Consider the following 15613-nt stretch of genomic DNA (forward strand, 5'->3'; position numbering starts at 1 on the left):
TCTAGTTCATATACAAAGTGAACTGTTTAAGAGTAAGATATCAGCACTACATAATAAATTCATATAACACAGGTGCTGCTAAACACTGAATACAGTTCACAATGACAGATTTTATATGAACTGGAACTTCATTGCATACCTTTATGCTTGAATAATGTACTTCCTTCAGTACCATATTGAGATTTTTTGTATATTTTAGGAGATCATGTTTACTTCTTGTATCATGATTATGATGTGCACTCTTTATTTTGTAAACTCTTCAATTTTTGCTCAAAAAGCACATACATGAAAAGATATACTGGTATAGTATGGTGAGAATTCCCAGCTGTCTGAATACATTTCTGCAAGAGCATTTAGGGTGGACTCTACTCAATTCTGATGATGCTCTTATGTGGCAAGAAGACTGTTTTTGCTTGTGACTGACTTCCCCAGAATATGATACTATATGTCATAGTTGAATGGAAATATTCAAAGTATGCAGCTTAGATTGTTTCCAAGTCACAAGTAAATGCAACTGAATAATGGAATATGTTGCCAAATTTGACATAGATTGAGGATGTGAAGTAACTATTTACATTTGTTACTAGTATTATTAATCCTAGGAATTTTGAAGATTTAGCTTTCAATATTTATTTGACACCACATTTTATTTCAACATTTTCCTTTTTTTGTGTGTGTGTGCTGTGTGAAACTGAATGAACTGAGTCTTGTTAACATTGGGGAACAGACCATCAGATGTGAACCAATCTATGAGTAGAGCTTCTTTGAATATAGCAGTCACTATGTTCTCTAGGCTGCAGTTGGGTAATTTTTCAGTCATAGTGGTTGTGTCATCTGCAAGTAGGATGAAGTATGCTTTTGGCTCATACAACATGGCAGATCATTGACAAAAACTAAGAACAGAAGGGGACCAAGCACTGAATCCATAATTACTCCACATTTAACTGAGCCTCAATCAGAGCAAGCAATTGTCAGTGTAGAACTTTACAGCACTACCACCTGCTTTCTGTCCTCTAGATATGAATCAAGCCACTTCACTATTTTTCCATTTAAGCCTTAGTGCTTAGCCTTTCTTTTGTTATCCATGCAGTTGAATGCTGTAGACAGATCACAAGTGTTCCCAGCTGGTGACATATTATTGTGTATGAGTTTTAGGAGTTGGTTAATAAGTAAGAAAATTACCTGTTCAGTGGAAATATGCTTTTGAAATCCAAACTGACTTTTAGTAAGGTATTATGTTTATTAAGATAGTACACAATTCTCTTGTACATAGGTTTATCATATATTTCGAAGAATGATTTAACAATTGCACATCTGACTCTATTGGGAACAGTACCAACATTTAGAGACTCATTAAATATATGAATATATGACAGAGAACTTTAAGAATAAATTTGCGGCAGTGCTTCAGTATTTTGAATGATATATTGTCCATACCAATGGCATTTTTGTTTTTGTTAGTGTTATCATCTTCTCAGTCTTATCTGTTGTGATGCAGGCTACAAGCATCTGGCTAATTTTGTTCTGCACTGATTTTTGTAGAAGATGCATGGCTGAAGCCATAAACCCTTTACAGCTAATATGATCAGTTACTTTCAAAAATGGCAGTTGGAGATATTGGCAACTATTTCATCTTCACTATTTCATCTTCATCTGTCACATGATACACTCTGGTACTATCTGTATCCTCTGAAATTTTGCATGTCTCCTTTTTTACCACTTCCACACTGTTTTCATTTTATTACTTGAAGTTTCAGTTTCAGACCTATGTATTTAACAGCTTATTTCTGCAGGAGCACCATTATGTTCATGTTCATACATAATAGGGAAAACATAGGTGGAATGAAAACAATGGAGAGAGTAAAAATAACCTTTTGTCACATAGTGGGGCCTTGAGTAGCAGGTAGGCACTTAGAAATGAAATGGAAAACTGTAACTCAAGCTACAAACTTGGAAACAAATACACAAATTCAATGCACAGCTACATTGTCCTGGCAATGTGCCCTAACTGAGGTAAAGAGCAATGTCAGGTGGAGCAGGTGAGATGAGCAAGAAACACGAGAGGGAAATGGAGATGCAACCACTGAAAGGGGGAGACAGTGCAAGAGCAAGGAGGAGTATCACAGCACTAGAATGTGCAACTGTGTAGACAAAGGTGGTAAGTTCAACACTCAGTGAAGGACTGGAGATGGGGAAGGGAGTAAGATATAATAGAGGAACAGGAAGGCTCTTGAGAGGAAAATGCAGATAAATATTTGTGGACTCACAGACTTATAAGCTGAACTAAAATGAGATGACACGTTGTAGTAATATGGAACTGTTCTAAGCTCTTCAGTCTGAAGAGTGGTTTGGTGCGGCTCCCCATACTAATCTATATGGTGCAAACTTCTTCATCTCTTAATAACTGCTGCAACCTAAATCCATTTCAACATACTTACTGCATTCACACCTTGATATCCCTCTCCAATTTTTACTCCCCACACTTCCTTCCAATACCAAACTGAAAACTCCTTCCTGCCTCAGAATGTGTCCTATCAACTCATCCCTTCTTTAGGCCAAGTTGTGCCATAAATTTCTTCTCTCTCCAGCAATTTAGTACTTCCTCATTCATTACTGGATCCCCCAATCTAATCTTCAGCATTCGTCTATACCACCACTTTCAAAAGCTTCTACTCTCTTCTTGTTTGAACTGTTTATCATATGTGTTTCATATCTGTACAGGTCTACACTCTAGATAAATATTTTTATGAAAGACTTCCACTTAGAGTTACATTTTATGTTAACAAATTTCTCTTCTTCAGAAATGTTTTTCTCACCATTCCATCTACATTTTATATCTTCCTTACCTTAACCTTCATCAGTTATTTTACTGCGCAAATAGCAAAACTCATCTACTACTATCAGTGCCTCATTTCCTAATCTAATTCCTTCAGCATCATCTGATTTAATTCAACTACATTTCATTACACTTGTTTTGCTTTCACCTTATACTTTCCTTTCAAGATACTGTCAATTCAATTCAATTGCCCTTCCAATTACTGTCTCTGACAGAATTACAATGCAATCAGCAAACCTCAAAGATTTCATTTCTTCTTTCTGAATTTTCACTTCTTCTCCCAATTTTTCTTTGATTTCTTTTACTGCTTGCTCATTGAACAGATTCTATATCAGGGATAAGCTACAATCTTATCTCACTTCCTTCTTTGTCTGTCTTTCAGCTTTCCCTTCTTTGCTCAGTACCAGTATGCTATCCGAGCACACGATATTCATACAGTTCCTTGTCTTATCTCCAAAGGTTTCTTTAATCTACCTATATACGGTTTCTATCTTTCACTTAGTTATACATGCTCCTGCAGTCTTGCTTAACCACTTTGCACTTTCTACTAATCTCCTTTTTTTAGACACCCGTATTCCCTTATCCCTTGTTTGTTTGCTGCAGTTTTATATTTTCTCACTTCACCAATTAAATTAAGTGTATCCTGCATAATATAAAACTTTATAATAGGCCTTGTTTTTTAACTTATTTGATCCTCTGCTGCCTTCACTATTTCATCTTTAAAAGCTGTCCATTTCTTTACTGCATTCCTTTCCCCTGTATCAGTCAAATTTTGCCTAGTGGTCCCTGTGAATCTCTCAGTAATCTCTATTTCTTTCAATTTATCCAAATGAATGCATTATCTATCTTTTACAGTATCTTAAGTTTTAATTTACCATTCATAACCAATAAATTATAGTTCACATCTTCCCTGGAAATGTCTAACAGTTTAAAATTAGGTTTTGAAATCTCTTCCATCATCAGTGTGTAATCAACCTGAAACCTTCTAATGTCTCTACATCTCTTCTACTTATACAACCTTCTTACATAATTCTTAAACCAAGTGTTAGTAAAGATTAAATTCTGCTCTGTGCAAAATTCTACCACCCTGATTCCTCTTTCATTCATTCCCCCTAGTCCATATTATTGTACTGTTTTTCCTTCTCTTCCTTTTCCTACTGCAGAATTCTAGTCCCCCAATAGAATTAAATATTTCTGTCCCTTAACTATCTGAACAATTTCTTTTATCTCATCATACATTATTTCAATCTCTTCATATCTGCCAAACTATTTCCTTATTCATTAAATGTTCATAATAGCTTACCAACATTCCTATTTTCTTATTTGTTAATTGACCTACTCCTGCACTGATCCTATTTGATTTTGTTTTTATAACCCTGCACTGTCCTGACCAGTAGTCCTTTTCTTCCTGCCATACCACATTACTAAATCCCGCTACACCTGACTTCAACTACCCATTTCCTTTTTTAAAATCTTGAGCACCCTACCAATTAAGGGATCTAATATTCCATGTTCTGAGCCTTGCCTCTTCCACCAGGTAATCCTTGCAGTTCAAAGCAACACTGATGCAGCCTTTGTCAGCAGGTAGGGTTATAAGGTTGGGATCAGTTTTTATGTGGTAGAGTGTGGTTCTTTCTGCAGATTTACGGTTAGTTTTCACACTGAGGAATTTGGGGAATAATGGTGAGGCAAGGTTCAAAGATAAGAAATTTTGGAAAGTTAGCAGGCAGTGATTTGGTGGCTGTGAGGGTGGATCACAGGTTGATAGAGGAGTGAACTGAATCATGAGTCTGGTTGGTAGGGTTGGTGGCAAAAAGTGTTTTGAGTGTAGGGACTGGGAGAAGGATAGAAGATCTTTAACAAGTCCTGCATGACTGAATTTGGGAGAGGGGTGAAAGGTGAGGCGTTTGGAAAGGACTGATACTTTTACAAAGCTAAGATTTTTGGAGGGAAGGTTCATGACTGTGTTTCAAGTGCGTTTAGGTTCTGGATTCTGTATCGTGGTGGGAGGTAGTTTTTGATGGTGAAATAAATGTAGTAAGTCTGCGAGACAGGGTTTGTCAGCTGTGAGGGAGGTTTGGAGGTTGTTGTAGAGGTGGTGGATGGCGGTAGTCCAAGGCAGGAGTAAGAAGTAAACAGAGTAGAGTGTTTTTTGAGGTGGCATTGTGCATGTTGCTCTAGTTTCTGGAGAGCAAGGATTTCAAGTGTGAGATGGGATTGAGGAATTCGGGGTCATATAGCAGGAGAATTTTACAGATGGAGAAGAGGTATAGCAAGGAGCTTTGGGCCTGACTGATATGGTTTTGTGGACTATATTAGTGAGGGTTAAGGACTGGAGGAATCTGAAAAGATGAAGGTCATTGTGGGAGAAAGGGTGGCAGCTGGAGATGGGTTATGTGATGGTAAGTCCATTTCAAGAGATTCCATGAGCCAAGCAACAACACAGGAACGCTGTATTGGTCTGGGTTCTGGCTAGGGATAAGGAAACTTTTCTGTATTGAAGCACATGGAGGATAAAAATATGTAAAATTACATAAATAATGTAGAATTATGCCCAAAAAAATTACACCCAAACACGTGGGAAAAATCATAAAAAGGATGAAATGGATGGAGTAGGATGAAACTAGGTGAAATCTGAGGGAGGAGGCCGAAAGTGAAAGGTGGAAACCAACAGAAATTGGCGTGAAGACTCAATGAGATAAAAAAAAAAAAACTCTGTAATGAGGGTTGTTGGTGGGTAACTGTGAAGAAGGGGGATGGCGGACATGCGTTTTAAATGTGTCTTTGATCACTCCACAGAAAGAAGATATGTCACAACTTTTCCTCACAACTTTTCCAAAATAGTATTCTGTCACATGCTACAAATCATGTGCAACATGTTTGTATCTCTGCATATACTGTGATGAGTTCTTCCAACTGTTACATTCCTATCCTTTCCCTTTGCTGTCCACACCTTCTCTTCACCTTTCTCTTCCATTACCCTCTACCTTGTCCATCCTTCATCTCATCATATTCAACTGATGTAACTCCTAAGCCCACCTGAAGTGTAGTCCAAAAAAAAAGTAAGCTATGTTATGATGTTCCGATTCCTCTTTGTGTACCTGTCTATCACTCAACTCCCCTATACAGTAGGTATGATTTCATTGTTTGTATGAAATTATTCTGCATGGTGCATTAGTCTGAGAAAATTACAGAGATAAAATGCATAAAAAATGGAAGTATTACTTACTTGTACATGGTGTCGAAACCTTTAGGCACAAAGTTGTGCAGATAATAGAGAACCCCAACTGACTATTTTGTGATACATGTGCACCTCTGACCACTAGTTCTCCTTGTTTTAAACATTTTTTTTAAATTTAATAAACAACATTCATTTCACTGAAATTATTTAGATTTCAGAGCAATTGCCCAGTTTGGCAACCATTAGTCTCATTACAGGCATTACAATAACACATCAATTTCTGTTACCACACTCAAATATTTCTGTTGTCTGTTGTGCAGTGAGATAGACAGCTACAATCCAACCAACTAGGTTTCACCAGTTTCACCTGTTGCATCATACACCAGTGACTTAGTCCAGTGACATTGTCCAGATAGTCACAGACAATCAAAGTAAACTCATGCACTGCTATGTTGAAACTGCATCCATTCACACAGACAACATGAGGTACAATATCTAGCACACCTCAGATGTGCCGCCGGTAATGGCAACCAGTCAAGTAAGACCACAGGAGGTAAGACCCTAGTAAGTGAACTTGTGCAGTTATAGACTGTAACTTGATGGATCAATAGCACAAAGCTTTTTTCATCCATGAACAATGAAAACTGCTTATAAGTTGACATCATAATACAGTGTTCACTAATCTGTTGATAGAACTGAACTTGATGTGAAACAAGCAATCCAGTTTTCAAGTTGTGATCATCTGATGCCTGTGACACTGAGCAAGAAGAGATGGCAAAATAAAATATAGCAAGTAGCCATGAGAGGTGCATTAATATGTAAATTAATGATCACCAAGAATATATGATTCAACAAAAAGTTAATTTGTATTATTGTTTTCTGTTTTGTGAACTTCCAATCTACAACACTACCACTTCCTTCAGTAAAGGATGTATGTTTTATATTACACCAGATTATACAAAATACTTAACTAGTTACTTGAAGAAAAATGTTCATTTGTACAGGAGTATTTTGCCTTTTTTAATCTAATTATGTAAAATGTTGCTGCATCTTCTCCTTCACTGATAACAAAATCACCAATTAAAATAAATTTTTTTTAACTAAAGCTTGTTGAGGTTTGTAATTTACAATGACAAAAATATAACAGACATCGGATGCATAAAAAATTTACAAGGCAAAGGTATAATGATGTTTTGTATCCGGGACTACAGATCAAAAGATAATCTTCTCTGTGAATTGTTTTAAAATGGCTGTGTGACAGAGTAATGAAGGAATATAATTCTGCTCTAGTAGGAGGTAATTAAATAGATTCTTTGTGGAAAACTAGAATTTTCATTTATAGAATACTGCATAAAAATGTCAGACTGAAAACATGATATGTAAGTGGTGGCAACACTAGTTGTATCCAAATGCCTCACATGGACATTTATAACATATGAAGGTTTACTTAGTAGATGCCACTGTGTGCAACTACAAACTATAGATTCATAATCATTTTGTCCCAGTTCCTGCATTTGTCTGTGATAGGTGGTAAGTGTTGGTCTGCCACAGATCTCCACACACTGTCATTTCAAATCTTAACTTCACATGCAAGGTCCTTGATGCTTACTGTTGGTGCTTCTCCTATACACTGTCATTTCCTCATTTTGTAACATTTCTTTGTTCAGTATCCTGCCCAACACTCTGTGACCTGAATGACCTACTGTCACAAGTTTCTAATGAAGGTAATAAATGTTTTCCAGTTCAGACAACTCTTGTTGTGAAATATTTTTCTGTAGATTTGTTCTACATTTTGGACATTACACCTTTCTATACCAGATGAGGTCTTTGGAGTGCAAATGGTGTAATTCACATTATTCTTGTTTTGAGATATTTAATTGTTTCCTAGGATTATTATACAAAAGTCAGCAGTACTTTTTGTATTACTCTTTTATTGTTTATCAGAATAGTAGAGTCTGCACAACCTCCACCCAAATCTTACCCCTTCTTCCATCGTATCATGCCCTACCAACTCGAGTCCCAATGTCATCTCCAGACCATGCCGTTTCCCACTGGCTCTGACACTCATGCATCACATGCCTAACCTGTGCACCAGCCATCCCTCCCTCCAGCTTTCCTAACCATCAAACTGGGTGCCTTCCCCCAAGCCACTAGCCACCCACCCCAAACACATCTTCCTGCCTACTGCTGCCTCCTGCCTCTTCCTTACTCCACCCACCCACCTGACACAACCCCCACCCCAACCTAGCTCACCTGCCAAACTGCAGCAGAATTCCATGCACCATATAGGGGCATAGATGTGTGTGTGTGTGTGTGTGTGTGTGTGTGTGTGTGTGTGTGTGTGTGTGTGTGTGTGTGTGTGTGTGTGTTGTGTTTAGAGGGGGGAGGGTGGATTCACCTATTGATGACTCAGCTCTTCTGCCTTTTAGGTTCAGTGAGTGATCTCTTTTACTCCTAAAGAATTTACATTCCACCACAACTGTACTGTTTGAGATCTCAGCTTGAACCCCAACTTTTGAAATTCAATGTTGATTTAAGAATTTCCTTGCAAAAGAACATGAATTGAATAGATGACTTTTTTGGTACTGAATGTATTGCATCTTTAGCCATGACATTTGATGTTTTTAGGTGTCAGTCTTCGTTTGTTGATTGACTTCAACATGTATTCTATAGACAAAAAGTCACTGTTTGTCATTATAGGGACATGAAAGAGATTTTTTTGTCTTCTTGCCAATAATACTGTGCCAATCACTGGGACAAAATATCAGTTGTTTCTTCTTAATATTCTATTGTGCTAAAACCATCATCGTAGGAGTGATCGGAATGGCCACCTATTAGTTTACTGTAATGCAGAATTTGTCTACAGTTGTTATGTCTCAGATGTATTTTATATTGATATCAGCATACAAACACAAGGGAATACTAGTTTTGATGTAAAGTAATAATATAATGAGAAACTATTAAAAAAACCAGCACTAGATGACTCTGAATGTGACGGAAAATATTCATTGCAGGATCAATTAGCATTTCTACAAAATGGTCCCAAGATGTTGTTCCATGGCAGGATCAATCATCATTCCAAATAAATGACCATAAAATGCTGCTTTTATAACTATAGCTCACAGTATATCACACTGAACACAATTCAAACAATGAAACAAGTCAGATCCTATTATTAGTGCAGCCAGGTAAACTAATAACCACAGTGAATCAAGAAAATTCAAAACAATAGCAGAGCAGTGGTTGAGTTGCCAACTACACCACTTCAGCAGTCAAAAGACTGATATGACTGCTTACAGCAAAAACTATTGCAGTTACTTCTGCAGTTGCTGTTTGAGTTATGAATTACATCATTTGCTCTGTTAACAGACTGCCACTCGCTGAACGAGATCCTGACCCTATTTAAAAAATAAGTAAATAAAAATTAAAAAAGAGAAAAGCAATTGTGGAGTTACATGACTTGGGCTTTAAGGGGATCATAGAACAGATTTACATCTGCAAGCTCATGTGATGAATGAAATTGCGTGTCTGACAACTACTCATGGATTGCAAACTCTGACAAGCGACACACTTCACCATGGACACACTGAATTAAAGTGTATTATTTTGCAAGATAGCACTAGCAATGTTGATGCAATGGACAGTTGTACATCACAACAACTAAAGTGCATCAGTCACATGCAGTACACATTAAAAACCTCATAGTAGATGAAATACACATTTATGACCAATATCTCCTTAATAAGCAAACTAGCAATAGCAAGAAAAGTGTTCCTGAAAATGATACATTTGTTAACACTGAATATAAATTTAAATGTTAGAAACTCGTTTTTGAATATGTCTGGAGTGTAGCCTTATAAGGAAGTGAAACATGGGTGGTAAACAGATCAGACAAGAGAACTGAAGCTTTCGAAATGTGATGCTGTGGAAGGATACTGAAGATTAAATGGATAGATCAGATAGGTAAGCAAGCAGTTTTGAATTGTTAGGAGAAAAGAAATGTACAGCACAATGTTTGTTACCAAGCTACTGTTTCTTCATAAACATAGTAACTCTCATGATGGCTGTTCGCAACATCTATGTTGGCAGATCTGCAAGAGATAAATTGCTAATGAAACCATGGAAACTGATAATTATTCCGGATATTCAGTATACTAGCATGCTCCTCAGCAAATTATATCTGTGGGTTTCATTAACAAGTGTGTATACGTGGTGTATATCAAACACATTCGCATGCTAACACAGCATGGACTCCATATTTGTCTTGTCTGATGAGGCTCATTTACTTAGTGCTAAAAATAAATTCTTCAATAACTTGCATTGATTATAGATCTATGTATCTACAATACTCATCAACTGCAAGAATAACATGTCTTTATTATTATTATTTGAAGGTACACAACTTACTGGTTAATTAATTAAGTGAAACTGTTGATGAGTTGGTCAGGAATATTTTGTTGTTTATCAGGGAAAGAAGTCTGCACTTCCCCTGGAACAGTTAGCAATGGTGTTGATTTTCAAATGAGCACCAGATATATTCAATGGATTTTCAGTTCAGAAGCATGATGTCAACAGCATTTGATGATATCATCACCTTATTGCACTCCATCCAACAAGTGAGTGATATATTTGCAAGTGCAGCCTTCCAGAAATAGGAACAAATTGCCAATGGTACTAGCATTTAGTAGAACAAAAGCTGGGAATGCCCAATACCTTTAAGGCATGAAAGTAATATCTGGATGTCATCGAGGTTACTATATTCACCAATGCCAATTTTTGCCTACATCATTATTCTGTCAAATGACACTGGGAGTATTTTGTGCATAGCTGCAGGGTTGGTTTGCATTCTACATGTCCCCCACATATAAACGTGTTGATTATCAGCTTCACACTGGATCATCATTCATCAGTATGCTCCTGACTGCAATATTCATTTGTCCACTGTCTTTTTGCACTATGATATGCCACTGTTATCAGGGGAATAGATGTAAGTGGGCCTATGTGCTCATTAATTGCCTTAATGAAATTGATTGTGGACATATTGATTAACATTCTACCATGATATGCAGCCTTCTCTCATAATATTAGTTCAGCATAGACATATAACAGAAGAATTTCTACAGGAGTAATATTTTACTCGTAAGAAATGATACAATTTGGACATAAGTAATGCCAGTACTACTAAACATGGATATTTCAGCAACATTCCTGTATACAAGCTGTTCTAAAAGATGTTTGCTGCTGTGGTCTTCAGTCCAAAGACTGGTTTGATGCCCCTCTGCATGCTACTCTATCATGTGCAACCTTCTTCATCACAATATAACTACTGTAACCTACATCCTTCTGAATCTACTTACTGTATTCATCTCTTGGTCTCCTTATATAATTTTTAACATCCACACTTCCCTCCAACACTGAATTGCTGATCCTTTGGTGTCTCAAAATATATCCTATCAACTGTTCCCTTCTTGTACTCAAGTTGTGCCATAAATTTCTTGTCTTCCGAATTTTATTCAGAACCTCTTCATTAATTACATAATCTAGCCATCTAAGCTGCAGCATTCTACTGCAACACCCCATTTCAAAAGCTTGTGTTCACTTCTCGTCTAAACTTTTTATCATCCATGTTGCCCTTCATGGCTACATTCCAGACAAATACCTTCAAAAAAGACTTCCTAATACTTAAGTCTGTGTTCAATGCTAACAAATTTATCTTCTCTAGAAATGCATTTCTTGTCATTGCCTGTCTAGCTATTTTGTTGCCCAAATAGGAAAATTCATCCACTACTTTAAGTGTTTCTTTTCCTAATCTAATTCGCTCACCTTCACTTGATTTAATTCATCTACATTCCATTATCCTTGTTTTTCTTTTGCTGATGATCACCTTATATCCTCCTTTCAAAACACAGCCCATTCCATTCAACTGCTCTTCTGAGCCATTTTCTGTCTCTGACAGACTTACGATGTCATCAGTGAACTTTAAAGTTTTTATCTCTTTACCTTAACTTTAATTCCTACTACAAAAATTTCCTTGGTTACCTTTACTGCTTGCTCATTGCACAGATTGAGTAACATCGGGGATATGTGACAACCCTTTCTCACATGCTTGTCAACCAATGCTTCCCTTTCATGCCTCTTGACTCTTATAACTGCCATCTGGTTTTTGTACAAATCGTAAATAGCCTTTCACTCTCTGTGTTGTACCCCTGCAACCTTCAGAAATTCAAAGAGTGTATTCCAGTCAACATTTTCAAAAGTTTTCTTGAAGTCTATAAATGTTTTAAATGTAGGTTTGCTTTTCCTTATCCTACCTTCTAAGATATTTCATAGAGTCAGTATTGCTATGCATGTTCCTATATTTCTCTTATATCCACACTGATCTTACGTGACACTGCCTTCTAACAGTTTTTCCATTCATCTGTAAGGAATTTGTATTAGTATTTTGCAACCATGACTTACTGAATTGATAGTTCAGTAATTTTCAAATCTATCAGCATCTTCTTTCTTTGAAATTGGAATTATTACATTCTTCTTGAAGTATGAAGGTATTTCACTTGTCTCATGCATCTTGCACACCAGATAAAAGAGTTTTGTCATGACTGGCTTTCCCAAGGCTATCAGTATTTCTGACAGAATGTCATCTACTCCTGGGGCCTTGTTTCAACTTCATTTTTTCAGTGCTCTGTCAGATTCTGTTCACAGTATTGTATCTCCTATTTCATCTTCATGTACGACCACTTCCATTTCTATAATATTATCTTCAAGTTCATCTCTCTTGTATAGACCTTCTATATACTCCTTCCACCTTTCAACTTTCCATTCTTTGTTTAAGACTGGTTTTTCACCTGAGCTCATGATATTTGTACAGCTGCTTCTCTTCTTCTCCAAAGGCCTCTTTAATTTTCCTGTAGGTGATGTATATCTTTCCCCAAGTGAAATATGCTTCTAGAGCCTTACATTTGTCCTCAAGCCACTCCTGCTTAGCCATTTTGCTCTTCCTGTCCCTCACTTTTAACATGTGTGTATTCCCTTTCACCTATTTAATCTGCAGCTTTTTAATGTTTTCTTCTTTCATCAGTTAAATTCAATATCTAATGTGTTAGCCAAGGATTTCTACTAGGTCTTGTCTGTTTACTTGTTTGATCCTCTGCTACTGCATTATTTGATCTCTTTAAGTTACCCATTCGTCTTCTATCGTATTCCTTTCTCCTGTTCCAGACAACCTCTCAACTGCCTCTTGTTCTTTCAAATTATCCAAGTCCCATCTCCTTTATTTCCTGCCTTTTTGTAATTAATTAAGTTTTAATCTACAGTTTGTAACCTATAAATTGTGGTCACAGTCCACATCTGTCTGAGGAAATACCTTACAGTTTAAAATCTGGTTCGAAAATCTGTGTCTTGCCATTGTATAACCAATCTGAAACCTTCTGTGGTCTCCAGATCTCTTCCCCATATACAACCTTCTTTCATGATTCTTAAACGAAGTGTTCGCAATGATTAAATTATGCTCTGTGCAAAATTCTACCAGGAGGCTTCCTCTTTCTGTACTTCACCTCACCCCCCCCCCCCCCCCCCAGTCGCTATTCACAAACTATTTTCCCTTCCCTTCCTTTTCCTACTGTTGAATACTAGTCCCCCATCACAACTAAATTTTCATTTCCCTTAACTATATGAATAATTTCTTTTATATCATCATACATTTCTCCAAACTCTTCATCTTCTGTAGAGCTAGTTTTACACATAAACTTGTACTACTATAGAATGTAAGCTTTCATAGCTGGTACTGACATCAGTTAAAACTTCTGGACTAATAGGCCATCATTGATGTATAAAACTTTTTCCTAACATTTCCTCTCTGACTGCAGGGGACATCTTCAGAGGTAAAGTGGCAAACTGCAACCAAAACTTCTGAGTGCAAAATATATGGGCAGTGTAGAGGCCACCAGAGTTCACTGTATGACATCGGCTATGTGGTTATCTCTGGTAGTGGTAACATTCTCAGTTGGAGGTAATTGATTGTCACTCTTATGTTACAATGTAGACAGACATATTTTATTTTATATAATACCTTCCCCTTTTGTTTTAAAATGATTATGGTGTTTATGAATCTCAATAGCCTCCCTATACATGTTGTTGTTGTTGTTGTTGTGGTCTTCAGTCCTGAGACTGGTATGATGCAGCTCTCCATGCTACTCTGTCCTGAGCAAGCTTCTTCATCTCCCAGTACGTACTGCAGCCTACATCCTTCTGAATCTGCTTAATGTATTCATCTCTTGGTCTCCCTCTACGATTTTTACCCTCCACACTGCCCTCCAATACTAAATTTGTGATCCCTTGATGCCTCAGGACATGTCCTACCAACTGGTCCCTTCTTCTAGCCAAGTTGTGCCACAAACTCCTCTTCTCCCCAATCCTATTCAGTACCTCCTCATTAGTTATGTGATCTACACATATAATCTTCAGCATTATTCTGTAGCACCACATTTTGAAAGCTTCTATTCTCTTCTTGTTCATACTATTTATCGTCCTTGTTTCACTTCCATACATGGCCACACTCCACACAAATACTTTCAGAAACGACTTCCTGACACTTAAATCTATACTCGATGTTAACAAATTTCTCTTCTTCAGAAACGCTTTCCTTGCCATTGCCAGTCTACATTTTATATCCTCTTTACTTCGTCCATCATCAGTTATTTTGCTCCCCAAATAGCAAAATTCCTTTACTACTTTCAGAGTCTCATTTCCTAATCTAATTCCCTCAGCATCACCTGAGTTAATTCGACTACATTCCACTATCCTCATTTTGCTTTTGTTGATGTTCATCTTATATCCTCCTTTCAAGACACTGTCCTTTCCGTTCAACTGCTCTTCCAAGTCCTTTGCTGTCTCTGACAGAATTACAATGTCATTGGCGAACCTGAACGTTTTTATTTCATCTCCATGGATTTTAATACCTACTCCGAATTTTTCTTTTGTTGCCTTTACTACTTGCTCAATATACAGATTGAGCAACATCAGGGAGAGGCTACAACCCTGTCTCACTCCCTTCCCAACCACTGCTTCCCTTTCATGCCCTCGACCCTTATACCTGCCATCTGGTTTCTGTACAAATTGTAAATAGCCTTTCGCTCCCTGTATTTTACCCCTGCCACCTTCAGAGAGTATTCCAGTCAACATTGCCAAAAGCTTTCTCTAAGTCTTTTCCATTCGTCAGTAAAGAATTAGTGTTAGTATTTTGCAGCCATGACTTATTAAACTGATAGTTCGGTAATTTTCACATCTGTCAACGCCTGCTTTCTTTGGGATTACAATTATTTTATTCTTCTTGAAGTCTGAGGGTATTTCGCCTGTCTCATACATTTTGCTCACCAGATGGTAGAGTTTTGTCAGGACTGGCTTCCCCAAGGCTGTCAGTAGTTCTAATGGAATGTTGTCTACTCCAGGGGCCTTGTTTCGACCTATGTCTTTCAGTGCTCTATCAAACTCTTCACGCAGTATCATATCTCCCATTTCATCTCCATCTACATCCTCTTGCATTTCTATAACATTGCCCTCAAGTACATCACCCTTGTGTAGACCCTCTATATACTCCT

General features: G+C 37.2%; 1 protein-coding gene across 2 annotated transcripts in view; it reads right to left on the reverse strand.

The window, feature by feature from the left end:
* Positions 1–15613, reverse strand: part of LOC126320104 (2-phosphoxylose phosphatase 1) — a 114721-nt gene that overhangs the window by 56275 nt on the left and 42833 nt on the right. The window lies entirely within an intron of this gene.

Source organism: Schistocerca gregaria, chromosome 2, assembly GCF_023897955.1.
Source record: "Schistocerca gregaria isolate iqSchGreg1 chromosome 2, iqSchGreg1.2, whole genome shotgun sequence".
NCBI lineage: Eukaryota > Metazoa > Arthropoda > Insecta > Orthoptera > Acrididae > Schistocerca > Schistocerca gregaria.